Here is a 27,698-nt window from a genome sequence, read left to right as displayed (position 1 = left end):
ATGTGATTGGTATCTAATTGCTGCAGGGTTGGCTTTTTTTTTTTTTTTTGAAAGCAAGTCCAGTAATTCATTTTCTAACAGTCTGGGTGGGATAATTTATTTTGTTGCAGTTGGATGTCTCTTCAAACACCAGTGGTAGATGTACATAAAATAGCCGACAAATAGGGTGCTATGAACCATGACGATTCATTATTTGGAAATAGTCGTGTCTTTTCCCTTAAATCTCATTTGATCTAAATCCTGCAATATGTTACTCACTTTCTGGACTGAGCACTGAACTTGGACTTAGGAGGTCTGATTTCTATTTCCATCTCTGCCACTGGCTTGCTGGCTGACCTTGGGCAAGTCTCTTCCCCATGCCTGTGCCTCAGTTTCCCCCTTCTGTAAAGTGGGAATAATGATATTGACATCCTTTGTTAGATCTTTTGAGATCTACTGATGAAAAGTGCTGCAAAAGAGTGAGGTAATATTATTACTATTTAGAATGTATATGGATACATTTTAAAGTAGCAATAAAACAAAACATTGCTAATTGCTATAAGATTTCTCTGCATCATATCTGTGGAGTAATGACATTTGACATGTTATCCTTGTACCAATACTACAGACAGAGCCAGATCATGCCCTACATGGGCAAAACTCATACAAGTGCCAGGAAACTTTGGGAGTTGAAATTCAAAGCATTTCCTTGGAATTGTCCTTATCAGAGGACTGGCATTGCTTCTCTCCCCCGGGGCTCTCCTAATAGGTGAGTACCTCAAATTCTGTATGGAGAAAACGCAGTTAGGAGGGTATTGGGTGAGGGATGTGGGATTTATGCAGAACTTTAGATCCTGATTCTCTATGCTATTACATCACTTTTATGCCAGTGTAACTCCATTGAAATCTCTTCCTTCACACTTTTCCTCAGGCCCTCACTTTCCCATTGCAGCACAGTTGGTGGCCAGTGACAGTTAGTTCCAAACACCCTCTCTCCAAAGGGCATCTAGTAAGAATGATTACAGCTCTTGGGAACAAATGCAGACCCCAGTGCCTGGCTGGATTATGATCCCTATCATATTCCTTGTAGATTATCATATTAGTAATATACAGTCACATACTGCAATGTAAACATGTTTTGGGGATCTGATTAATACATGAACTGTCAACATATAAAATGCAACCCTGTTAATTGTAGGCTATAAATACCATACATTTTTACGCTTCATAAATTAGATTCAAATTGACACATGAAACATACAGTGTACAAATATTGTTCTAGTTTGCAGTTTTAAGTATGTAGCATACAATATTTGTAAACTAAATTGGAATGTAAAATACATGGGACAAGTCAACAGGGATTATTGCTAGAGGATAACAGCCCCATCTCACTCCAACACCACCAAAGTCTTGCATGTAGTTGGCCTTGTGGTGTGGGGGCTGTGGCTGGGTGGAGAGCAGATGGAGCTGGAAGATGGTTGTTCTCCATGGCCTACTCCGAAACAGCTACCATTTAATGCTGGCCCTGGATTACTATGTGACTACAAGGAACATAATAAGAATGGGGTTTCATATAGATATGGAGGCTGGAGTAGCCTCCGTGGAATGCTCTGCTACTACTCAGAGGATGCCCCAGCCACTCCACGCAGCTAGAATAGCCCTTTGTAATTTAGAGCAGCTTCAAGATTACTCTGAGTAAAGCAGGGACTAAACTAGCCTCTGTTGGCCCTAGAATCAGAAGATTATTAAGGGCCACTCTTGTTCCTCCTCCCACAGCCATTCTGAAGATATTTCTACCTCAGCTGGGGATCTAGCCCTTTGAGTATTATTGTTCTTAAATCATTTTTTATTGATTTAGCAGTTAAAAACAATTTTTATTTTGGTTTCTGTGCCATGCATTGCGTCAGTAAATAGTGCTTTGAAAATCAGATATTGATTTATATGTTTAGCTTCTCTTTGTTCTATAGAAGAGCAACAATTTCACTTAGTTATTATGATGGATAAAGCTTCAGAGATAATTAAATACACTAAATCCCTAAGGGAAAGCTTACTTGAGGTCTGAAGTATTCAGACTTTAAAGCCTTTGGAGAGTGTTAAAACCACTATAATTTCAATATTGGACCTTTTAAATATGTATACAATTTAGTTAACAGATGCAGTACATACCACTTTAAAAAAAAAATCACTAGTCCAAGACAATTTTTTGACTAATTGTCCACATTATGTAAACCTTTTAATAGAATCATCCTGGTTTAAAAAAAAAAAAAGATATCTAATTTAAGACACTATATGAAGTTACATGTAGCAGTGGACAGAGGCTAAGAATATTCTTCCTTCATACTGTTTGTGTTGCCAGATCAATACTGCTGCTCTAAGACTAGGTAAGAGACACTAGTTATATAGCACACCTTCTCTCCATTGCCAAAAACATTCTTTCCCTCTTCAGATGGGTGTGTTGTTGCTATAGGTTAGTATGATGGAGAGTTATTTGGACCTCTCTCTTATTGGATAGTGAGTAGCGTGTGCTTTCAGTATTAGCTGTATATTCATCAGTATTCCAATAATGCAACAGATTTGAGACCTAGTATTACAAGTAAGGGTAAAAAAAAAAATCTAAAGATTGGATATTAAAGAGGAATAAGGATGTTCCAGCTTTCCTTTAAAAAATTCTCCTGATCAGACTGGTCTCTCACTGCTACCTATTGGTTTTGAAGTACTACAATAATCATAGAAATCTAGGGCTGGAAGGGACCTAATATACACCTTTCTCCAAACAGCTTTGTTTCATCTTACCAGTGTGTCTGTCATCACACTGCTGCACGCAACTAGGTTTTGGACTAGGATGACCTAATTTCTTGGCACAATAGATGACGATTACCTCTGGTGTAATCAAGGTCTCCTGGCTCTAGGCCAAAGTCTACCCTTGCATACACATGCGACTTCTACTGACTGTACTAGGAACTGAACAAGTCTATCTGAAGGCAGAATTTGGCCATCCTGTTTTTATTTTTTTTTTTTGCCTTTACTCCCCACTGTCACTGACTTACATGCAATATGGTGCTCTGTTTACAGATACTGAAGACTGAGCTTGCAAACGATGTGCATGTTTACTCTAATGTACTGCCTCATTGAGTCAGCAGGGAATAAGAATTTTTGTGATGGTCAATGCATCCTAATAATTCTTCTAAGTCCACTGCAGATACCAATATGTATATTTGTTTACTTATGCCATATCACTAAATAGTCAACTTAAAATGACTGTGCACAATACCAATCTGTGTAGCCACTGTGACAAAGTTCCTCCTCTATCTTGGTGGGTCCTGCGCTTATAGGCAGATTTTCTTGCCTCAGAGATTCACCATGTGGGTTGGGGAACAGCTCAGAGACCTTCCCCTCTAGAAGAACCCACAGTCCAGATCAATTGGGAGGTTTGGGCGGGAACCCGGGCCCGCCCTCTACTCCAGGTTCCAGCCCAGGGCCCTGTGGACTGCAGCTGTCTATAGTGCCTCCTGTAACAGCTGCATGACAGCTACAACTCCCTGGGCTACTTCCCCATGGCCTCCTCCAAACACCTTCCTTATTCTCACCACAGGATCTTCCTCCTGGTGTCTGATAACGCTTGTGCTCCTCAGTGCTCCAGCAGCACACCCTCACTCTCAGCTCCTTGCGCCTCTTGCTCCCAGCTCCTCACACTTGCACCACAAACTGAAGTGAGCTCCTTTTAAAGCCCAGGTGCCCTGATTAGCCTGCCTTAATTGATTCTAGCAGCTTCTTCTTAATTGGCTCCAGGTGTCCTAATTAGCCTGCCTGCCTTAACTGGCTCTAGCAGGTTCCTGATTACTCTAGTGCAGCCCCTGCTCTGGTCACTCAGGGAACAGAAAACTACTCATCCAGTGACCAGTATATTTGCCCTCTACCAGACTCCTGTACCCCACTGGTCTGGGTCTGTCACATATCCCTCCCCCCTGCTCAACGCCAAGGGGTTGGGCAGCTTGGGACGCCAGACAGTGCACACGTGACAAGCCATCGGCGTTGCCATGACCGCTCCCTGCTCTGTGTTGCACACGGAACTGGAAAGGGTGGAGGGATAAGAACCATCTGGTCACCCTTGTGTTCTTCTCCTTGTTCCGCTGCATCCATTGAAGAGGGGCCTGCTCGGTCACGAGGACAAATCTGCGCCTGAGCAGGTAGTAGCACAATGTTTCCATGGCCCATTTTACAGCAAGGCATTCTCTCTCCACCACTGCATTTTTTGTTCCCTTGGAAGGAGTTTCCGACTGAGGTATAGAATTGGGTGTTCCTCCTCCCCGACCATCTGTGATAGAACAGCCCCCAACCCTACTTCCGATGCATCCGTCTGCAGGATAAACTCCTTGGTGAAGTCAGGGGTTGTCAGTACGCGATTACTGCAGAGGGCAGTCCATAGGTCTGTGAATGCTTCCTCTGCTGCGTCAGACCATCTCACCAGATCATGTCCACGGGCTTTCACTAGGTCTGTCAGGGGGCTTGCTCTTGTGGCAAAGTGGGGGATAAATCGTCGGTAATACCCCACCACACCTAGGAACACCCGGACTTGTTTCTCGCGACTTGCTCGGGGCCAATTTTGGATGGCCTCTAACTTGTTCACTTGGGGTTTTACCAGACCTTTTCCCACAATGTAGCCAAAATATTTGGCCTCTGTAAACCCTACAGCGCACTTGGCAGGGTTTGCTGTAAGGCCAGCTCACCTGAAGGTATCGAGGACGGCCTCCACCTTCTCCAGGTGGGTTTCCCAGTCTGGGGTATGAATGACCACATCGTCCAAGTAGGCAGCAGCATAACTGTTATGCGGGTGTAATAGCTTGTCCATGAGGCGCTGGAAGGTAGCTGGGGCCCCATGTAGTCCAAAAGGGAGGACAATATATTAAAAAAACCCTCTGGTGTAGAGAATGCAGTCTTTTCCTTTGCATCTTCTGCAAGGGGAATCCGCCAGTACCCCTTTGTCAAGTCTAGGGTAGTCAAGTACTGGGCATTACCCAGATGGTCTACTAGCTCATCTATGCGATGTATGGGGTATGCGTCGAACTGGGATATTTCGTTTAGTCGCCGGAAGTCGTTGCAAAATCTTGTGGTGCCATCAGGTTTGGGCACCAGCACTATTGGGCTGGACCACTGACTGTGGGATTCTTCGATGATCCCCAACTCCAGCATTTTTTTTACTTCTGCTTTTATTTCCTCCCTTTTTGCCACTGGCGCCCAATAGGGCCTCATTGTTACTCTGGCCTCAGGGTTCATGACGATGTGGTGATATGGTCTCGGTTGTTCGATCTGGTTTTGTTGAGAACACATCTTGGTTCCGGAAGATCATCTCAGACACCTCATTCTTCTGGTCTGGTGTTAAATCGGGAGATACTCTCACCTGTTTGGAAGGCTTGTTTTCCTGGGTTAGGTCTTTTTGAACCATTGTGCATGCCTCTTGTGCATGCCAGAGTTTCAGAAGGTTAACGTGATAAATCTGTTCCTGTTTTCTGCGTCCTGGCTGCCGCACCTTGTAGGTTACTTCCCCCTTGGGTTCAACCACCTGATAGGGCCCCTGCCATTGGGCCAGAAGCTTGCTTTCTGCCGTGGGTACCAACACCATAACCCAATCCCCTGGTTGGAACTGTCGCACTTTTGCCTGGCAATTGTAATGGGTTCGCTGGGCCTCCTGTGCCTTCTCCAAATGTTCCCGTACAATAGGGGTAACCCGGGCTATCTGGTCTTGCATCTGCATTACATGCTCTATTATATTTCTCCCCTCATTGGGTTCCTCTTCCCAGATCTCTTTAGCAATATCTAGTATGCCATGGGGGTGATGCCTGTATAATAACTCGACGGGGGAAAACCCAGTTGAGGCCTGAGGTACCTCCCGGATAGCGAACATAAGGTAGGGTAACAGAGGGTCCTGTGGCACCTTTGAGACTAACAGAAGTATTGGGAGCATAAGCTTTCGTGGGTAAGAACCTCACTTCTTCAGATGCAAGCCCTGCATCTGAAGAAGTGAGGTTCTTACCCACGAAAGCTTATGCTCCCAATACTTCTGTTAGTCTCAAAGGTGCCACAGGACCCTCTGTTGCTTTTTACAGATTCAGACTAACACGGCTACCCCTCTGATACTTGATAAGGTAGGGTAGTAGGGTGTCCCAATCCTTCCCGTCCCAACTTACCACCTTCCTTATCATAGCCTTGAGGGTTCGGTTAAACCTTTCTACCAACCCATCAGTCTGCGGATGGTAGACCGAAGTTCTCAGGGTATGTATATGGAGCAGCGTACAGAGGTCCTTCATTAGCTTCGACATAAATGGGGTTCCTTGGTCGGTTAATATCTCCTTCGGTAGCCCCATTTGGGCAAAGATCCCCACCAGCTCTTTGGCTATAGTTTTAGAGGCCATGTTCCGCAGGGGGATGGATTCTAGGTAGCGAGTAGCATAGTCCAAAACAACAAGTATATATTGGTGGCCCCAAGCCGTCTTCTCCAGGGGTCCCACTAGGTCCAGGGCTATTCGCTCAAAGGGGACCTCTATGATGGGAAGGGGTACTAAAGGTGCCCTCAAGTGGGGACAGGGACTGTGCAGCTGACACTCCAGGCAGGAGGCACAGTACCTCTGCACTTCTTCATGTACTCTGGGCCAGAAGAACCGTCGTAGGACTTGTGCCAGGGTCTTCTCTACCCCCAAATGACCTCCAAAAAGATGACTATGAGCAAGACTTAATACAGCATTCTGGTGTTTTGAGGTACTAGGATCTGCTGTACCTTCTGCCCCTGTACTGGTGCAACCCGGTATAAGAGATCTTTCTTCATTATGAAGTAGGGTCCTGGTCCCTGGGTTTTCCCTTCCACGGGGACCCCATCTATTTCGGTCACCTCCTTCCTAATGTTGTCATACCTTGGGTCTGCTGCCTGGTCCCGTCCAAAATGTCCTCTCCCGGGGCTAATCTGCCCAAGATCTAGGGGCCCAGTCTCTGTTGCCTCTACTGGTTCAGAAGCATTAGGGTGGGGGTCAGACTCAGGTGTTTCTCCCTCCTGCATGGCCTCCTTTTCAGCTGCGCGGGTCCGCCTACCTACAAGAGCGACCCTCTGGTTTTGGGTCAGTATTTGGGGTCCCAAGGCCTTAGCTGTCCTTCTTTCTCTTTTTGTCTTTCTACCCTGTCTGGGAGTGGAGAACAAATCTGGGGATATTTCAGAGAAGGTTGGGGGTTAACAGTCTGCTGTGGATGTCTCACCAATTTTAGGGTCCCCATCTTTCTCCAATCCCCCTACTGGAAGTAAGTTTCCAAACCCTGGGAAGTCCCTCCTTATGAGCACCGGGTATGGGAGTTTAGGGACTTCACCTGCTGCTACCTCAGTAGTGTTCCCTTGGATCTCGATTTTTACCGGGATGGTGGGGTAGTAACTAACTGTCCCAGGGACACATGTTATCCCCGTACGTTTAGCCTGCAGCAGCTGACTACGCTTCACGAGCTTCCCTGAGATAAGTGTGATAGCACTCCCCAAATCAACCAGTGCCGTGGTCCCTACCCCATTTAGTTTCACTGGTCTGGTATACATATGTGGGGTTAGTGAGACCCCCACAAGGTGGATTAGGGAACATGGATCTGCCCAGTTCCCCAGGTTACACTGCATAGGCTCCTCAGCATTGGGACACTGTGCGGCTATGTGTCCCCACCCCGCAGGCATAACATCTGTGTGGAGCCCTAGGCATTCCCCGGTCTCTTGGTTTGGGCAGTCTAACATCACGATTCTCTTCTCTCTCAGTGCTCCGACTCCTTGTGGCCTCTGATGGGCCTTCAGCCTCTCTCTTTTTCCACCTGGGCCCTCCTGGTGGCCCAGTCACCCGAACTTTAGGGCTTGGTGCTGCTAGTTTAACCCGGGGTGCCTCTTCCTTAACTGGTTGGGTCAGCTCCCTTGCTGTCTGCCTCTCTACCAGGGCGACAACTTCTTCATAGATGGAGGGTTCGTTCTGGCTTACACAGACACATAGGTCTGGTGGTAATCCCCTCATGTATCGGTCGATGACCAGAACCGCTAGTATCTCTTCCGGACTCCGGGACTCTGTTTGCAACCACTTTCGTGCGAGATGGATGAGGTCATACAATTGGGACTACGGGGTTTTGTCTTTCTGGTACCTCCAGCCATGATACTGCTGGGCCCACACTGCTGTCGTTACTCCAGATCTGGCCAGGATCTCTGCTTTCAGCTGGGGGTAGTCTGCCGCAGCTTCTTCAGGCAGATCATGGTAGGCCTTCTGGGCCTCCACACACAGGAATGGGGCAAGGATGCCAGACCACTGATCTCGAGGCCAGGCCTTCCATAGGGCTGTCCTCTCAAAGGCCAAAAGGTATGCCTCTACATCATCCTCCCGCGTCATTTTCTGCAGCCAATGGCTGGCCCGTATGAACCGTGTCCCATCATGGCCGCGATTCAGCTCTGTAAGGGACTTTACCTGGTTTACCAGTTCCTGCAACATAGCTCAGTCTTGAGCAGCCTGGTCCATCAGCAGGCGATTAGTCTCTTGCTGCAGCCGCACTGCCTCCTGTTGGGCGGCTGCCTGGACATGGGTAGCCTCTTGCTGGGCCGCCATAGCTTGTATCAGTGCTCGTACTACATCATCCATTGTGGTGAAAAAAAAATAACCCCCCTTTTTTTTTTTTTAAAATCACCCTCCTTCTTCCACCGCGCTGTGCACCCCAAGATCCCACCTCTGACACCAGTGTGACAAAGTTCCTCCTCTATCTTGGTGGGTCATGCGCTTATTGGCAAATTTTCTTGCCTCAGAGATTCACCATGTGGGTTGGGGAACAGCCCAGAGACCTTCCCCTCTGGAAGAACCCACAGTCCAGGTCAATTGGGAGGTTTGGGGGGAACCCAGGCCCACCCTCTACTCCAGGTTCCAGCCCAGGGCCCTGTGGACTGCAGCTGTCTATAGTGCCTCCTGTAACAGCTGCATGACAGCTACAACTCCCTGGGCTTCTTCCCCATGGCTTCTTCCAAACACCTTCTTTATTCTCACCACAGGATCTTCCTCCTGGTGTCTGATAATGCTTGTGCTCCTCAGTGCTCCAGCAGCACTCCCACTCCTTGCACCTCGTGCTCCTAGCTCCCCACATTCACACCACAAACTGAAGTGAGCTCCTTTTAAAGCCCAGGTGCCCTGATTAGCCTGCCTTAATTGATTCTAGCAGCTTCTTCTTAATTGGCTCCAGGTGTCCTAATTAGCCTGCCTGCCTTAACTGGTTCTAGCAGATTCCTGATTACTCTAGTGTAGCCCCTGCTCTGGTCACTTAGGGAACAGAAAACTACTCATCCAGTGACCGTATATTTGCCCTCTACCAGACTCCTGTACCCCACTGGTCTGGGTCTGTCACACCACACATTCTGAATTCTGTCACTGTTGCCCCTTTGTCCTCCCTCTCTGGTTCTTCTCATTTTTTGATACATCAACCTGTTGCATCATGTCTTAAATTGGATTATAAACTCCCTTTATTATCTGTTTGGACAGCAGCAATCACAGTGGGGTCTCTGGTATTATTTCATTGCGCTTATTCTGAAGTGCAAACTGTATTGCAAGCAGAATATCAAGACTTGATAGACTCCTCAGACTGCGTGTTTCATTAGATTTCTAGGGGTAAAATATATTATAATCTTTTTCCAACAAGCACCACTTGCAATCTGCTATGAAGTATACCAACCCAGTGCTTGTGGCTCAGTGTTAACCAAAGCCTAAACACTCCTTCATTATACCTTTTTATTATGCAATAAAACTCATGGGAGAGGGCTAAAGCTTCTTGTCAATGAATTCCGCTTAAATCCATTCCATTGGAGTGGTTCCTGCCTACACAATCAGCCATGAGACAGGCCTCATGGATCCCCTAAATTCTGAGTCCCCCTCCACCCATGCCCTAGCTGTGCAGCTCCATTGGAACCACTCTGACCATCTCCACTGGCCATGGCAGTTCCTGGTATGCCTGATAGAGGGGTTTCCCCACTGTAGAGGAAGGCTATGGAAGAGATACACAGGCTTTGGCTGTATATTACCTTTGAACCTCTCCTCTCCCAGTGGCTGACCTACAGCCCTCAGTTAGCACCCACTAAATTTGGGTCCAACCAGGAGTGCTGGAACAAGTTTTATAGTGGGGGTGCTGAGAGCCACTGAACTAGACTGTAAGCCCTGTATCTAATAGAAACCCCTTCAAGCCAGGAGGTGCAGCAGCACCCCCAGCACCTGTAGTTACAGCATCTGTGGGTCCAACCACTGCCTGATCAGTCCCCTTAGCCTGCGAGGACTGGATTCTGATCCCACAGGGAGCACTTGGCCTCAGGAAATACAGAATGGCACCACTGAGGTGGCTGATCTTCCCAGGCAGGTGAGATTTGTGCACAAAGGGCTTCCACTGCACATAGAACACCAGGACATGGTCTTGCCTCACCTTATTTCAGTTCCATGTATCTATGGTAGATCTGGACGAAACAAGTGAAATTTTAATGAAAAATTTTGTATATGAATTTTTGCCTTTTTTGGTGGGCTTTGAGCAAAACTTGAAGGAATGGCTATTTTTGCTTTAAAAGCAATTAAGCAATGAACATTTTTGCCTTGCATTGAGAATTCCTTGCAATCAACAATCAATGGGCCAAATTCCACTTTCATTTCACTAGCATACCCAAGTCAATGGGATTTTATCAGTGAGAAGAATTTGGTTCAATATCTCATGATTAAAACACAATCAGATGTTTTAAAGAAAAATAAAGATGATAATTTCATTAACTAGTATTAAGTTCCATACCTGGAATGAATGCAAAATATGCACGAGGGATCTGTTGTGCAGATTAGAGAGGAAAATGTTACCATGCGTCAGCCTGGCCAAGTAAATATCATTCCAGTTCCAACTAATGGTTTATTACAATTGTCAGTGAAAGCACATTAAAGGACACTGAGAAAACCATGTGTTCTATGAACCCACTGTAGAAAGAATGTGATATGACAGGGTCTAACTAACATCGTAGCAGATTAGGATTGGAAGAGACCTCAGGAGGTCATCTAGTCCAACCCTCTGCTCAAAGCAGGACCAACACCAACTAAATCATCCCAGCCAGGGCTTTGTCAAGCCTGGCCCTAAAAACCACCTCGGATGGAGATTCCACCACCTCCCTAGGTAACCCATTCCAGTGCTTCACCACCCTCCTAGTGAAATAGTGTTTCCAATATCCAATCTAGATCTCTCTCACTGGAACTTGAGACCACTGCTCCTTGTTCTGTCATCTGCGACCACTGAGAACAGCCAAGCTCCATCCTCTTTGGAACCCCCCTTCAGGTAGTTGAAGGTTGCTATCAAATCCCCCCTCACTCTTCTCTTCTGCAGACTAAACAAGCCCAGTTACCTCAGCCTGTCCTCACAAGTCATGTTCCCCAGCCCCCTGATGATTTTCGTTGCCCTTCGCTGGACTCTCTCCAATTTGTGCACATCCTTTCTGTAGTGGGGGGGGGGGCAAAACTGGATGCAGTACTCCAGATGTGGCCTCACCAGTGCCAAATAGAGAGAAATAATCACTTCCCTCATTCTGCTGGCAATGCTCCTACTAATGCAGCCCAATATCACAAAAGAGACTTGGGCAACACTATAGGAGCTCAGTGAAAACCTCTGCTCAATCTATGTCCATATTCAAACAAGCTAAAAAGTTAGGATGCACAAGGAATGGGATGGAGAATAAAATGCATATCATAATGCCTTTATACAAATCAGTGGTGCTACCTTATCTGAAAGGATGTGTACAGTATTGGGCACTCCATCTCAAAAAAGGATATTGCAGAATTAGAGGGATTCAGTGAAGGGCAATGAGAATGATTAAGGGCATAGAACTCTCATATGAGGAGAGATTGAGAAGACTGGGATTGTTTACTTTAGAAAGGAATGAATAAGAGGGCACATGCTAAAAGTATATAACATAATGAATAGTATAGGGAAGGTATAGACTGCTGAAGACTCTTCCCCCTCCACTCTGTTTATCTGCTGCTAAAATCACCTTCTCTTCACTGGATGATCTTATTTTTCCTCTCCTTGAATCCCTTTATTGACTTCCTCTTGCCTTCTGCATGAAGTTCAAGCTTCCCAAGACAAATTCTCTGATGGTGTAAATTGCCATTTTACATCAGCTGAGAATTTGGCCCTCCACTTTCATGACTGTGTCCTTGCCTACATCTCTCCCTTCCTACTGTGCATAATCTTCCCAAGATGCCCACTTTTATATTCCTTTTGTATCCTTTTCCTACTTGTTTTCATGGCTTCTTCCATGCCACTATTTATGCTTGGAATAGCCTCTCTCTCTATATGCTCCAAATTATTTCTGATTCTTCATTCAAATTTCTCCACAAAACACAGTTCTTCCATGAAGCACAGAAAACAATCTACTGCAAATAGCTCCATCTGATCAACTCTCTTTCTTCATCCACTGTATTGTGCATAGCTGATCTCAACTGTCTATCAATTTTGAAAATAATCTCTTCGGGGCAAGCACTGTTTCTCCTTATACATGTATACACCACCTGGCACACTGCTAGTGTCAGTAAATAATAGAGATACATCAAGTAAGTAAAAAGAAACATCCCAAATCACTGCAAACCATCTATTAAGGGGAAATAATACTATTATTTGTTATAAAAATATATACTATCTAATAGACCAGCAGTTCAAAGAAAGGTAAAAACTAAAACAGGAGGTTGCTTTGTCTTGAAGAATTTGTTTCATGTGAAACATCAATCAAATGAACTGGTAGCAAATTTTGTTAATTGTTCACCATGTACAAAGTCCTTGGAAAATTACTCAGTCCTAAAAGTGGCTCAGCCAAAATCAAGTAAACCATAAATATTAAAGTTTAAAGATGAACTGTCAGATCTAAGCAATGCAACTCCACTGACAGGAAAGTATGGTTCCAATCTCAACAATAACATATGCCTTAGTCATAGCTATTACAGGATCTGAGGACTTTGTGATACAAATTACTAGGGTGTCCATATAAAGACATCTGCCCTGCTCAGCTGCTTAGCTCCTGGCTGGAGCAAACACTATATGTGCAGTATATACCATAGTGGTTATGTATGCATTCCTAACAAAGCAATGCAAGTTTTATGGGGTTAGGTCAGGTCATTAGTTAGAGCTCTACCCAGTTCAGCAAGGAACTTTCAATGGCACTCATGTGGACTTTCTAAGTGCCAGTCTGGGGTTCTGAAAATGAAACACAGAATCATAAAATGTAGGACTGGAAAGGCCCTCGATTGGACATGTTGTCCAGTCCCTTGAACTGAGGCAGAACTAAGTATTACCCATACGAATCCTGAGAAGTGTTCGTCTAACCTGTTCTTAAAAACATCCAGTGTTGGAGAATCCACAATCTCCCTAGGTAACATCACATAATTTTGGGCAGTGTAATTATACTAAACTGAACAAATATGTCAAGTTTTCTGGAAAAATGTAGTGTCCCCTAGAGCTCTCTATCCTGACTTGAGGAAATATGGAAGAAAACAAGATCACATCAATCATATTCAGTGATGCAAAGGACAGCTTACTATAGAAACAAAACAGTCTCCTATTTTTTATGAGGGCATTTGCAAGCCAACTAAAGAAAGATTGTCTGTAACATGAACAAAACTGTTCATGTGATCTCATAGCACAGGGTGGAAAATAATTTCTCTGACAACATCTTAAAGAAAATTTATTGTCCAGTGTACCTTTCTGCTCTTTGAAATTGCTGACAAAGGTATCAATTAGCGCCATTTGTGATAGTGACTTGTGTTATGTAGACACCTGTTGGTAAGGAAGTGGACTGAAACCACTAATTCATTTCAGTGAGCAACTGTCAGATGGTAATGATTTTTGATCACCACCAATCAGGCCTAGAGGGGAAAAACTGTAGCCTCTTATCAATTCCCTTAGCCATGTCCTCTACTAGGTTGCTAACATTTTTAACAATGTAGAATAGTTTACATATCTATAGATAGTGGCTACTGGCCAGGACTCCTAGCTAGAAGAAGGTAGCTAGTTTTTCACTTTCAAGTTAACCACATTTTTCCAATTCAAAATACATTGGGCTAGATTGTCAGCTGGTGTAATCTGGCATAGATCTGCTGAAGTCACTGGAATTGTACCAATTTTCAACAGCTGAAGATCTGGCCCATTATTCTAAGGGGGATCACAAATAATGAATACAATTCAAATTGTGTGACATCCTTTTAAAAAGTTTGTTATAAGCTTTCTGTTCTAATAATCAGCATCAAAGAAAGTAAATTAAAGAGGGACACATTGGAGTCTGCCTATATGGTAATGGTTCAAACTGGCAAAAATGGAACAAACCCTGCCCAGCACTAATAATGGTATAAATGCCAACATTAGCATGCTAGCCAACTTCATCTCTTTATGCCTTCACCACCATCATATCAGATAGTGTTTTTAGTCAATTCGAGTTATAAAAAAAAGTGTCTCTCCAGAAGTTCAAATTCAAGACTAAACACCAGGGAACTGAAGTTGACCTTGAACTGATTCCAAAATTTTGGCTTGCGCACTCCTAATTGAAAGAAAATCAGGGATCCTGGCTCAGGGGTGAAATGGAAGCCTTCTTTGAACTACAAAACTAGAGCAGTTTGAGAAAAATGGTTGTATGGTATGGGAACATAACTTAAAGGTAAATCATGTAAACAATGAAGTAAGTTTTTAAAAAATCACTTTCCGTTAAAAGTCAATTATTTTGTTACAAGGTCAAAAAGATTTTCAGCAGTAACATTGTTCACTAGTAGACCATGAAGACCTGTACATGCCTAAAATATGTAGATCTTTTAATATGCACAACAGAAACTGAAATGTTGGAACAGTGTCAAACAGTCTCTGCAAAATTACAATGCAAGTCAGACCACATACAGTAATCAAAGTCTTGGTTTATTAAAATGTGTTATTTATGACTTACAGAAAATATTTCATGTCTGTGAAAGAGAAATGAGCTAAGAAATTAACCCTTTTTATATTAAAAATTGTTTCTTTTTTCATTATACTTACAAATACAGAATTTTATTCAAGAAGCAGATAAAACAGAGATGCCAAGTCTCCCACACTAACATTTGTTGAATTAGGTCTTTAGCTAATAAATCTTCTGATTCATATGATCCTTTTACAGAATCATAAATGTCTTACCCTTATGGCTTAGGTTGCTGATATCCTCTCTGTAAAGACTGCCTTGGCTGCTGGCATAATATGACATACTGTACCATAACTAAAACTATGCAAGCAGTGATTTGAAGGTTCATTTTGAAATAGTTAATGACTGCCTGAGACCAGTGCCTGTCAAAGACACACTATCTGTCAAAAACAAAAAGTGGATTGGCCCCTCCTGAACCAGTATGTAAATTTTCTCTCTGCATCTGAAAACTGCACAAAGTTAGATTTTTATTTTATAATCTGTTCTTTCAGCTCATTATTATGTCTTGGCAAAATATTTGGGAGAGGTTGCAAGAAACCCTTGGTTGTGCACCCGCACAAGTAGCAACCATACACTTGAGCTCCTGGGGTGTGAGGATTGGGGTTTTATAGCACTGATTTTCCAGTGGCATCTCACTGGGAGCAAACTGGTGTGGTGGGAAGCCACCCACATTTCCCTTCCTTCTGCACTAGCCAGCAAAGCAAAACTGGAAAATGGGAGAGCATGTGCTTTCAAAAGGTGTTGCAGCTTCTGCTCTGGCATGTCTTCATCTGCAATCACCCTAATACAGGTTCTGACTTTAAAAAGGCAGAAGACAGCCTTTTTCTGCAAGGTTTTCTGCAAGGGAAACACTAATCAATATTATGCAAATATTATTTAATGATATCACACTATTTATGTCTATACATCTAGGGACAGCAGTGGTTCATAGAACGCATGGTTTTCTCAGTGTGCTTTAATGTGCTTTCACTGACAATTGTAATAAACCATTAGTTGGAACTGGAATGATATTTACTTGGCCAGGCTGACGCATGGTTTTGGATAATGTCACAGGTTGGCTGGCCCCTTAAGGATGATGAGCCTCAGCCTTAGATGTGACAAGATCAACTCACCTCCCTAGGTGGGAAAATTATTTTGGTCACATGACAGGGGAGGTCATGTGACTAACCCTGACCATGGCTAGACATATAAGGGAGGTAGTGCTGTGAGTGCCAGGCTGAATAGAAGCCTGGGAACTCACCTGGGGGAGCAGTTCCAGGGAAAGATGGCTGAGAGTGACAAGGCTCGTCAAGCAAAGGGTCTGAGACACCAAGGGAGTTCCTTCAACTAGGAAGAGCTGGGGGTGGCTTGCTAAATCAGGATAGACCCTGAGACACCAGAGAAATTTCCAGGCAGGAAGGGCTGGGAGTGGTCTGCTAAAGCAGGGAATTGATTTGAACATTGCAGATAGATTTTTACTTTTGTTCTGAACTTTTATGTTAATAAACCAAAACCAAAATTTTTAAAAGAGAGAGATCATATTTTTGTTACCAGCCCAGACACTTCACATTTAAGCTCCTTCAGAACTCTTGGATGTATGCTATCTGGGCCAAAAAAACCCAACAACAACATATAGCTTCTCAGCAATGTCTTTATCTTCCTTAATTGTTCCCTTTCTCTCCTGGTGATCCGGTAGACTCACTGATTCTTTCACAGGCTTCCTGCTTCTGATATCCTTAAACAATCCATTGTTGTTTAATAACTTTACCTATTTCCTATTCAAAATCCAACTTGATCTTTCCATTTTCCCTTATACATATAGCCTGCTGTAATTTATGCTCCTTGTTTATTGGTTTCACCAGCATCAGATTTGTAAATTTTGAAGGATTTTGAGAGGCTCAAATAGCCTGTCTGGCAGGCACTGTAGTTCCTGAACCCAGGAAGGACCTTTCCCCTTGCACCACAAAGCCAGACAGGGAAACTGCATCTAATACTCCTGTCAACAGGGCTAACCTGCTGACTTAGTGGGATCAGCAGACTAGCAACAGACTGCTGATTGGTCACCCCTTAGCTAAAGTTTCCTGTTCCTGCCCCACCCTTGGTCTGAGCAACTAATTGTTAGGCTTATTGCTGACCAGTCGTCTGAGAACAGGCTCCTGCCTCTTTACCTGGTTCCTCCTCCTTGTTCCTGTTACCTTGCCTCATTCCTGCTCCTTCAACCTCATGGCTAGCTCCAGGGTTTTTGCTACCCCTAGGAAAAAAAAAAAGCCACAATCGCAATCGCGGCACGTCGGTGGAAGCTCTACCACCGCCGCTTCATTTTTTGCCGGCAATTCAGCGGCAGGTCCTTCACTTTGAGAGGGACTGAGGGACCCGCCGCCGAAGAGCTGAATGTGCCGCCCCTCTTCATTGGCCGCCCCAGGCACCTGCTTGCTGCGCTGGTGCCTGGAGCCGGCCCTGTTCACCCTAACTCCAGTTAGTGACTCTGGGTGTGACTCTTAGTGTGGCTTCTGATTCCGGATGTGATCCCTGGTGTGACTTCTGACCATCACTCTGACTCTACTTTGGGCTCTGACCATTAGGTCACATTGCCCACTTATGGGAGCTGACACTCTAACCTTGCCATTTAGAATTTTATTAATTTAATAATTGTTTATTGTTTTTAATAAAATAAAGTAAAATTATATAATTACAGTTTTGATTTTATAATTACTTTAAAGTCTACAATGTTTTTAAAAGAACGAGTGTCAATATACTAAAATTGCAAAAGAATCTCAATTTTACCACAAGGGTTTTACGTAAATAATAAAGGCTTTTTAGTCCATAGTCCAACAGAGTTCATTTAAGATGTTTTCTCTTTATTGGCCCAAATTTCAAAACCTGATCTCCATTTGTGTGCATGCAGCATAGTGTATGCAAACACATGTGCATGCATTTCTCAAAGTAATGCAATTTACAGGCACAAACCCAGCTGGGTTGGTAATAGTACTCACAAAAGTGCATATGTTTGCACATGCATAGTTGTTTACGAACAAACGGGGGCAGGTTTCTGGCTTCTTTGAAAATGTGACCCAATATCTCTCTTGGTTTTATAAGCCTATATGAAATAAAAGTAACTACATTTATCAGAAAAGTGATACTGGAATATAAAACCTTCCACTGGGACGTGTGCAGATGAAAAACAAGGTCCAGAGAAGTCGAAAATGATTTCATCTAATAGCTCTTCAATTCACCTGGTTCTCCTGTCCATGCTGAACTAAGCTCTTGCTATAAAGCTGACTGGGAATAGCATGCAGAGGGCACCATTAAAAAACTTTCCTCCAGGACTGGGGCCAAGAATTGTATGAGAACTCATTGATTCATGGATTTGGCAAACAAGACTGACATAGGCATTCAACCATGGAGTTTATGTACACTCCTTGAAACATGCCAAATGGCCACGTACCGTGCAACTCAAACTGTACCTGGGCTATTCTTATCAATTTTAATGTACTTTTTTCTAGGAATGTAAAGAAACCCATAACAAATTGCTGTCAGGCATGTTTTCTACTATTATTGTAGGCAAGTGTGAAAGAATAGTGCTCCCAATTTTACTTCATCCCAGTGATGAATAAATACAGGCATTTTCTCCCTATATGAACCTATGGTATTACTGTCTTTGCTGTGGACACAAGGACCTTACAGTAGTTTAAAGGTTAACTCTTGATTTCAGTGGATTTACTCCTGATTTTATTTTGGTGTAAGTGAGAGTAGGAACAGGGCCATCGTGTTGATTTATTTATGGTGTCTTCTTCATGCAACTGTATCCCTCCAGCAGGGATAGTCTAAGATATAAGCCTCCAATGTCATTGAACTATGACATCATTAACTGTGAAAGCCAAATATAGACATTGTACAAACTGACCTGAAATGTAAATCTCTGTAATATTCCTCCTCCGCGTGATCTTTTATTTAGAATAAAACCTGGCCTAATAAATGTTCACCACCCCCACTGCAGTCAGTTTTGTGTAATTTGAAAGCAGTGATGCACAACTAATTGCTGCTGCATTGTGTTCAGTTATAGCAACAGTGAATGATTTCCAGAAGTTGATTATTCTAGGATGAATGATTTTCTAACATATAGTACACACAGGATTGCTGAACTGTAATTTACTTTTGCTACTACAACAGACAACTAGCCAAATGTTTTATATCTCAATGATGTATTTGGCTACGGTGGTGGATTTCATTTCACACATTCCAGCGGCTACATTCTCTGATGTTCTTGACATTGCAGTCTTCATGCCCTCGTGGCGCGCACATTCACTAGGCTGCATGATTCCTAAGAACAAAGGCTAAAAATAATTTGTTCGATACCTTTCCTTTAAAATTTGGTCTATAATCCTCAAAGGGTCACTGAAAAAGAATTCACACACAATAGCAAGAGACATAGGTTGGGCTTCTGTAGATGTAATGTTTGTAGTCCCCTCCGCTGTAGAATATAAAAGAAATATAAACCCCAAATTCATCCCTGGTATAACTCCATGGCAGCAAGGTAAGGTCAGCTGTATTACTCGAGGGATGAAATTGGCCCCCACTGTTCAAACAAATTTAGTCATTCCATGCCAGCACATCCTACTGCAGGTATGTCAATAGGGTTCTCAAGTGGCAAGAGTCTAGAAGATGTTGATTTGTCTAACTGCTTCAAACACTTTTTTTAAAGTTAATGGATTATTTAATGCAAGCTACGGTAATACAAATTATAATATAGCAGGACTGATTTTTTTAAAGGTTTCTTTCTACCTGGCTTCGATTTTGTGTGTGCAACTAGGTTCTTTGACATCTATCTGGTATTATTTGTGATGACAGTTAATTATGGGTCCAAAGCTACTCTCACAAAAATAAAGACTACTTTTCAAAGCCCAGCCCTATATGCTGAAATGAAGAGGAAATTTTTCAAAAGCACTAAATCCTATTTTCAAAACAGACTTAGGGCCAGTTTTCCAAAAGTATTTAGGCACCTAAAGATGCAAAAGGTATTTAGGCACCTAGTGGAATTTAATATGTTTCTAGGTGAGCTAGGTGCTTAACTCCCGTTTCAATGGGAATTAGGCACCTAAGTCACCTAAATGTTTTTGTAAACCCCACTTGGCACTTATCTTCATCTTTAGGTGTCTAGATATCTTTGTAAATCTGGCCCCTACGCATGAAGGAGTCAATGGGACTTTGGCTCCTAAGTGACTTAGGTGTTTTTCAAAACTTCACCCAAGGCCTATTATTAACCAGTACTCTAGTAACCTGCCGGGCCAACTCCCAAAGTCTTTCATGGTAAAACCCTCATTGAAGTCATTGGAGTTTTGCCTAAGTAAGGACTGTGGAGTCCAGTTTTATTTCATCAGCAGCCATAATGAGGTTATTTGTTAGTGTTCTGTGCTAAATGGTATCTTATAACAAATCTTCACAATCTTTTGCAGAAGAAAAAATGTTCTCATGTTAAATCTGTTTTTCAAAATTGTACACAGTGTTTACACCTAGGAAATTGCTTCATCTTTGGCAATTTCCTTTTCTTATTCCATTTCCAATTCCCATTATGAAACTCCCAGGCATGCAGAATGGCCCAGTAAATAGGTGGAGTAGGGCTAGAAAGGAGGAAATACCTGCCCTTTTGTACTTTTTACTCCCATTTAAAAAAAAAAAGAAAAAGAAAAAGAAACATAGAAATAAAAAATGCAGGCAGTTAAAATAATTAGTGTTAAGAATAGCACTTGAGATGCTTTTTATTCATTGCTTCCACTTCACAGTTCTTAAGCAGATGTGAGTGGAACCAAGATAATACTGTAATGCACATATACATATCACTTTCAGTGCAAGAACTTCAATACACTTTACAAATACTAAGCCCTGTAACAGCACTGTGAGTGGAGATGAGTAATACTATTTCCATTTTAGAGATGGGGAAACTAAGGTGTGGTCTACACTACAGATATAAGTACTGCCTCTTAGGGCAGGTCTTCACTAGGGGGGGGGGATTTAAGCTACGCAAATTCAGCTACGCGAATAGTATAGCTGAATTCGACGTATCAGAGCCGACTTACCCCGCTGTGAGGACGGCGGCAAAATCGACCTCCGCAGCTCCCCGTCAATGGCACTTACTCCTACCTCCGCTGGTGGAGTAAGCGCATCGATTCGGGGATCGATTGTCGCGTCCCGACGAGACGCAATAATTCGATCCCCGAGAGATCGATTTCTACCCGCCCATTCAGGCGGGTAGTGTAGACCTCGCCTTAGGTAGGTGGATTAACTACACTGACCGGAGAGCTCTCTACCATCGGTGTACAGCGGCTTCATTAAAGAGCTACAGTCATGCAGCTGCATTGGTGCAGCTGTGCCAATGTGGTATTTTAAGTGTAGATGTATCCTGCAACACAGAGATTAGTTCCTTCCCTTATAGCACACACAAAGTTAGTCACAGTGCTGTGAATAGAACCCAGGCATCCTGATTCCCAGTCCTTGGTTGTATTCACAAACTTCCTGTCTTGGATGTCAGATTAGCTGAGCAGTTTCACAAACAGTGGTAACCAGCCTCAATAAAAACAAGGTGAGCAGTTATTGTCCTTATGCAAAATGCTGATATGTTAATTAGTCCTGATTTACGCAAAACTTTATTGAAGCCAGTTCTAGTACCCATCCTCCTGCATTCCAAAAGGTGCTAAGAGTTTTTTCCATCCAGTACCATTTGTGAAATGCTGTTACCATTGTGAATGTGATTTAAGTCAGTGGGAGTTTACCTAAGTAAAACCTGGGTAGTGGTTGTCAGGATTTGGCCCTTCATTTGCTTAGACACAATGTTATTACTGTAACTGCCTGCAGCAACTGAGAAGCATTGGTGCCCAGGGAGGAGCAACACTTTTACCACAGGAGACAGGCGGTGGCATAGCAGTGCAGGAGCCAGAACAAACAAATGGGGGGGGGGGGGGAGAAGCTGATAGACATTTTTCTTCTCTGATAACAAAACTGACCTATTAATGCAGAAAGCAAAGAGCAGTTGCACTAATTTAATGCTATCACCTCCCACCTTTCTCATTCTCCCCAGCTTCTAGAAAAATTCACATACCATTCCTATTCCACTAGCTTACTTGTGTAAAAGATTGTTCATTTGCCACCATCCTTCAGGAATCCTAACTGTTTCTATCGACATGTCTTTTGATACAGTGTGCTGCAGAGTTTAACACCCTTACAGAGTGTCTAACTCTTTGGCTTGGTACAAGTAGAGTGAGATATGATTGCAAATCCAAATGACCTAAAAGGAATCGGAACCCTTTTCCAATCCATATAATCTTCAATGTGTTTCCTTTTTACTCTGCCCAGAAGCTTCACCATCCCTCTTCCTGCAATCAGGAGGGTGTTTTCCCTTTGAGATCATTCATCAAATGTATTAGTATTATGTACACTTTTGTCCAGATCCTTCTCTGTGAAGCTGGTAGGAAGCTGGAGTAATTCTGTTTTGGCCCAGTAAATTTGGCTCTATATCTGTGACAAAGAGATTGCTAATGTATTTTAAAAAAAATTCAGAGGGCACATTATCTGAGTGAAAGTCCCATAGGAGGAGGGTGAGTTTGAGAGGGGTACCTCACAGAGTTCTCTACAAATTCTCCCATAAATAGGGTTAGCTTAGTCCACCCACTACTGAAAAAAATCAGGGTTCTTCCCTGTTCCTGTCCCCTCAACTCACAGAAATCCATACAGATCCGAGGGGAGCTGCAGGAAGCCAGCTTGATTGACACAGAGGCCCTGTGTCCACACTGGCTCCAGCCATAATGCTAGGTGCTAGCAGCACAATATCAGCTGCTCCCCTCAACTTCTAATCACACTGGCCTACAATTTTTGAGAAGTCGTCTGCTTCAGAAATAAAATGTGCTATGTATTTTGATGTGCTGAATTCAAATATGACAATTAAAACAACTGATTGGCCACTGTTTTTAAGATATTTAAGTTTTTACATTTTATGGCTACCCTGTTTCCCTGAAAATAAGACAGTGTCTTATATTAATTTTTGCTCCCAAAGATGCGCTAGGTCTTATTTTCAGGGGATGTCTTATTTTTCAGAAATGAAAAATGCCTTATTATCGGTGGATGCCTTATTATCGGGGAGGTCTTATTATCGGGGGGATGCCTTATATTACAACGAGAGGCAAAACTGTAAGTAGGCCTTATTTTCGGAGGATGTCTTATTTTCGGGGAAACAGGGTATGTATATTGTGTAGATAGTAGAGTTTTAATCATAAATTGTAAACCTAGGTCTTTTCATGTGTTTATGGTTGCTTTACATGATAATATTTCACCTGTCCTGTTTATGTAACACTTTAAAAATCAGCAAAAGGGTTATATAAATAAAATTTATTATGAAATAAAAGGCAAAAAACTATTATGTACATAGTTTAGTCCTATTCAGTGTCTACTCGGCGCTTCTTGGCTTGTCTCTTGTATTCATTAAATGGAGCATCTCTTGTCACTGTCCAGCAATAGTCTGCAAGCATTGATGGGCTCCATTTGCCCTGATAGCCTTTCTCCATTGTTGCAATGTCCTGGTGAAATCGCTCGCCGTGCTCGTCGCTCACTGCTCCGCAGTTCGGTGGAAAAAAATCTAGATGAGAGTGCAAAAAATGTATCTTTAGTGACATGTTGCAACCAAGGCTTTTGTATGCCTTGAGGAGGTTTTCCACCAACAACCTGTAGTTGTCTGCCTTGTTGTTTCTGAGAAAATTTATTGCCACTAACTGGAAGGCTTTCCATGCTGTCTTTTTCTTGCCACGCAGTGCATGGTCTAATGCATCATCTCGAAGAAGTTCATGAATCTGAGGACCAACAAAGACCCCTTCCTTTATCTTAGCTTCAATTAACCTTGGAAATTTTCCACTGAGGTACTTGAAAGCTGCTTGTGTTTTGTCAATGGCCTTGACAAAGTTCTTCATTAGACCCAGCTTGATTCAACAAGTGGTGGATGCTGAACACTTTTCCTCCCAGGCTCCAATGATTGTCAGAGTGGCCAATCTTTCTTGATGTAGTGGGAATCTCTTGCACAACTATCCCATTCGCAGAGAAAACAGCAGTACTTTGTGTATCCAGTCTGCAGACCAAGCAAGAGAGCAACAACCTTCAAATCGCCACAAAGCTGCCACTGATGTTGGTCATAGTTTATGCACCTCAAAAGTTGTTTCATGTTGTCATAGGTTTCCTTCATATGGACTGCATGACCAACTGGAATTGATGGCAAAACATTGCCATTATGCATGAATCAATGAACAGTCTCCACTCATCTGGATCGTGAAAGATGTTGTGGGCTGCCATCACACCATCAATGTTGTTGCAGGCTACAAGATCACCTTCCATGAAGAAGAATGGGACAAGATCCTTTTGATGGTCACGGAACATGGAAACCCTAACATCACCTGCCAGGAGATTCCACTGCTGTAGTCTGGAGCCCAACAGCTCTGCCTTACTCTTGGGTAGTTCCAAATCCCTGACAAGGTCATTCAGTTCACCTTGTGTTATGAGGTGTGATTCAGAGGAGGAGGATGGGAGAAAATGTGGGTCCTGTGACATTGATGGTTCAGGACCAGAAGTTTCATCCTCTTCCTCTTCCTCATCTGACTCAAGTGAGAATGATTCTGGTGCATCAGGAACCGTCAGACCTTCTCCGTGGGGTACTGGGCGTATAGCTGATGGAATGTTTGGATAATGCACAGTCCACTTTTTCTTCTTTGACACACCTTTCCCAACTGGAGGCACCATGCAGAAGTAACAATTGCTGGTATGATCTGTTGTCTCTCTCCAAATAATTGGCACTGCAAAAGGCATAGATTTCCTTTTCCTGTGCAACCACTGGTGAAGATTTGTTGCACAAGTGTTGCAACATATGTGTGGGGCCCACCTCTTGTCCTGATCTCCAATTTTGCAGCCAAAATAAAGGTGATAGGCTTTCTTAACCATAGTGGTTATACTGCGCTTTTGTGATGCAAAAGTCATTTCACCACAAACATAGCAGAAGTTATCTGCACTGTTCACACAAGTACGAGGCATCTCTGCTCACTTTAGCTAAACAGAAATGTGTCCCTTTGCAAAATCAAACACTGACAAATAAGAGAGCATGACACTGTATGATTTCTAGAGCTGATATAGGGCAATTTGTTCAGCAGAGTGATGTAAGCTTCGTTATGATTGCATCATCCATGACTTCTAGGAATAACATGATGCAATTCATATCATGTATGACGCAATACCAGCTTCAGATTGCATCATTCATTGTTTTGCCTAAAAAGCAAGTACTGTCCAAACCCAGTCATAGATTTATTCATAGATCCAGTCAAAGATGCATTTTAGTCATTTCTGGTTTAAATTGAGATCCCTTCCCTTTATAACTCACTTCTTCTCCGCCATTCCCAAGTCAAGGGTCATATATACTGACCCAATAGCATATCTTGAAAACTAGAGCCAATCAACAATTTTAAGCATCATTTTTGTTCTCAGTGACCCAGAATTAGTGAAGTTTGACTACATTTATTTCAGAAGCATTTTGGCTGTAGAGCAGTGTCATCTGAGCTCCTCCTGGAAGGAACTGATCCTAAAGGGTGATTCCACAGCTTAGTGGGCCCTGCCCAGTCATAGGCTATATAAACTCCTAAGCAGATTTCCCTAAGGTGTGGGTAGGAAACAATACTCTCTGCTTGACCTTAACCACAGTCATCTTCTTCCTTGTCCCTCCTCTCTCTAAGGATCTGGGACATGGATGAATGGGGAGAATACTGCCAGACAGGCAGTGAATACCCCCACCACCAAGTGACCGCAGACAGATCCTTGCTTGCAAAGTTTCATTCATGGGCATAGCGTGACTGAGAAACATATGAATGGAGGAATGGCAAATGAAAAGAATCAGGCAACTAAGAGAGCTAACTGAGAAGAGCATAATGGAACCCTAAAGTGGCATTTATGGACAGACTTGGAAATGGAGACTGTTCCAGAAGACCCTCCTTGACACAGTTTAAAAGTACAATTCTAACAACAGTCATCTCTAATAACCCCCTTGATCAAATATATAATAACTCAATGGCCAAAAACATATTTAAGATCTTTTGTGATCTCCTACCAGAATCCTTTTAATCCTATATGGTTACAACCTGAATCTGCAAACATTTACAACCGCGTGTAGTGCTTACTATTATGAGTGATCCCATTGAAGTCGTTATGGACTTCGCTCTGAGTGCAGGGGGACCGCTCATGGCAGTAAGCGCTACTGTGAGTAGTAAGTATTTGCAGGATTTGGATCTTAATCTAATGGTTGAATTGACTTGGGGAAGTGACAGGTCCCATATTTTTTTCTCACTGCATACCCAAGGAGCAGTGGGACTCCTTTAGAATGTCTGATTAAGGAATACATGTTCAGTGAAGTAATGGAGCATTTAACAGGATATTTTGAACTATAGATAATATACTATACATTTTAATGTAAACATTTCCCGTGCCTTGGGGGTACAGCTAGATGCCAGAACAATAGCATGATGTTATGGCTCAGTTCAGTACCTCCAGGTATAATAAATTATGCATTGGGTAAGGGTATGTCTACATAGCAATCGGGAGGCATGATTACAACATGTGTATGCATACCTGAGTTAGCTTACATTGAGCTAGCTCTCTGAAAGTAGCAGTGTAGCCATGGCAGCATGGGTTGTGACACAGGCTAGTTGCTCAAGTACAGTCCCAGTTGGGACCTTAGTTATATACACAGACTGCTAGTGTTGTTCCAATGCAGAGTTAAAGTTGGTTGGATGTCTGAACTGTACATCAACATAATTTTTTGTCTGGGAATCTATATATATGAGTGAGAGATCGTGAGTTCAGGGCTGACCTAAGGCTGTGCAACTGATTCTGACAACAACCTCAGACCTCACTACTTTTTGGTCTACATGCAAGCCCACTTTTTCAACCAGTCTTTTGAAATAGCATGCAGCAAATCAAGCTCTTTAAAGCAAAAATTTTAAAAAGATGGGGGAATACATATGTGTATAATTTTCTTTCTGAGGTGAGAAATGAAATGGAACCACCTATGGTGGATTGTATTCACTTTAACTTAAGAAGGTATGGCTCAGGAGTTTTTCTAACGTATAGCAGGCTTGCATAGCTGCCTATAGGTTTACTCCATGGACTAGATTAGCCAGAGCACAATTACTCTGGCTTCCCCTCATTCCTGCACCTGATCAACTTGCAGCCATTCCTGCATCATGTCCTATTCTGGGGACTGTGCAGGAAGGCAATATAGATGCTGGTCCATGCCTATGCTGTGGGAATTCCACTGCCAGAGTGGCTGGAGTTGTGGAAGGGGGACAGAGCAGGGGACAAATCCTTCTCTGCTGTGTGGTGTCTGAGTGGTGGCTGCTGTATTATAGGGTGCAGAAACACCTTATGTTACTGGGAATTACTGCTGGAGCATCTCCAGATCCTGAAAGCCGTAGTGGGTGCAGTATAACTGGCTGTCCTAGATGTTGCAACATTCCTTTGGGACCACAGAGAAATGGGCACTACTTAGTACAGCACTGAGTCTGCTTTCATCTGGGTCTAGGTCAGAAACAGCCTTTAATAGAGGAGACATAAAGCTGCCTTTTCTCCATGGGTCCTGCACTGAACAGAGACTGGGCAAAAATTCTATTTAAAAATAATTGCATCATTATATGTAAATTCTGGTAGTAATTTCCCTTTACCAGGAAGCCAATTCATACTGATGAGAATTATC

The sequence above is a fragment of the Malaclemys terrapin genome, chromosome 7, assembly GCF_027887155.1.
Source record: "Malaclemys terrapin pileata isolate rMalTer1 chromosome 7, rMalTer1.hap1, whole genome shotgun sequence".
Classification (NCBI taxonomy): Eukaryota; Metazoa; Chordata; order Testudines; family Emydidae; genus Malaclemys; species Malaclemys terrapin.
This window is presented reverse-complemented; position numbering follows the sequence as displayed.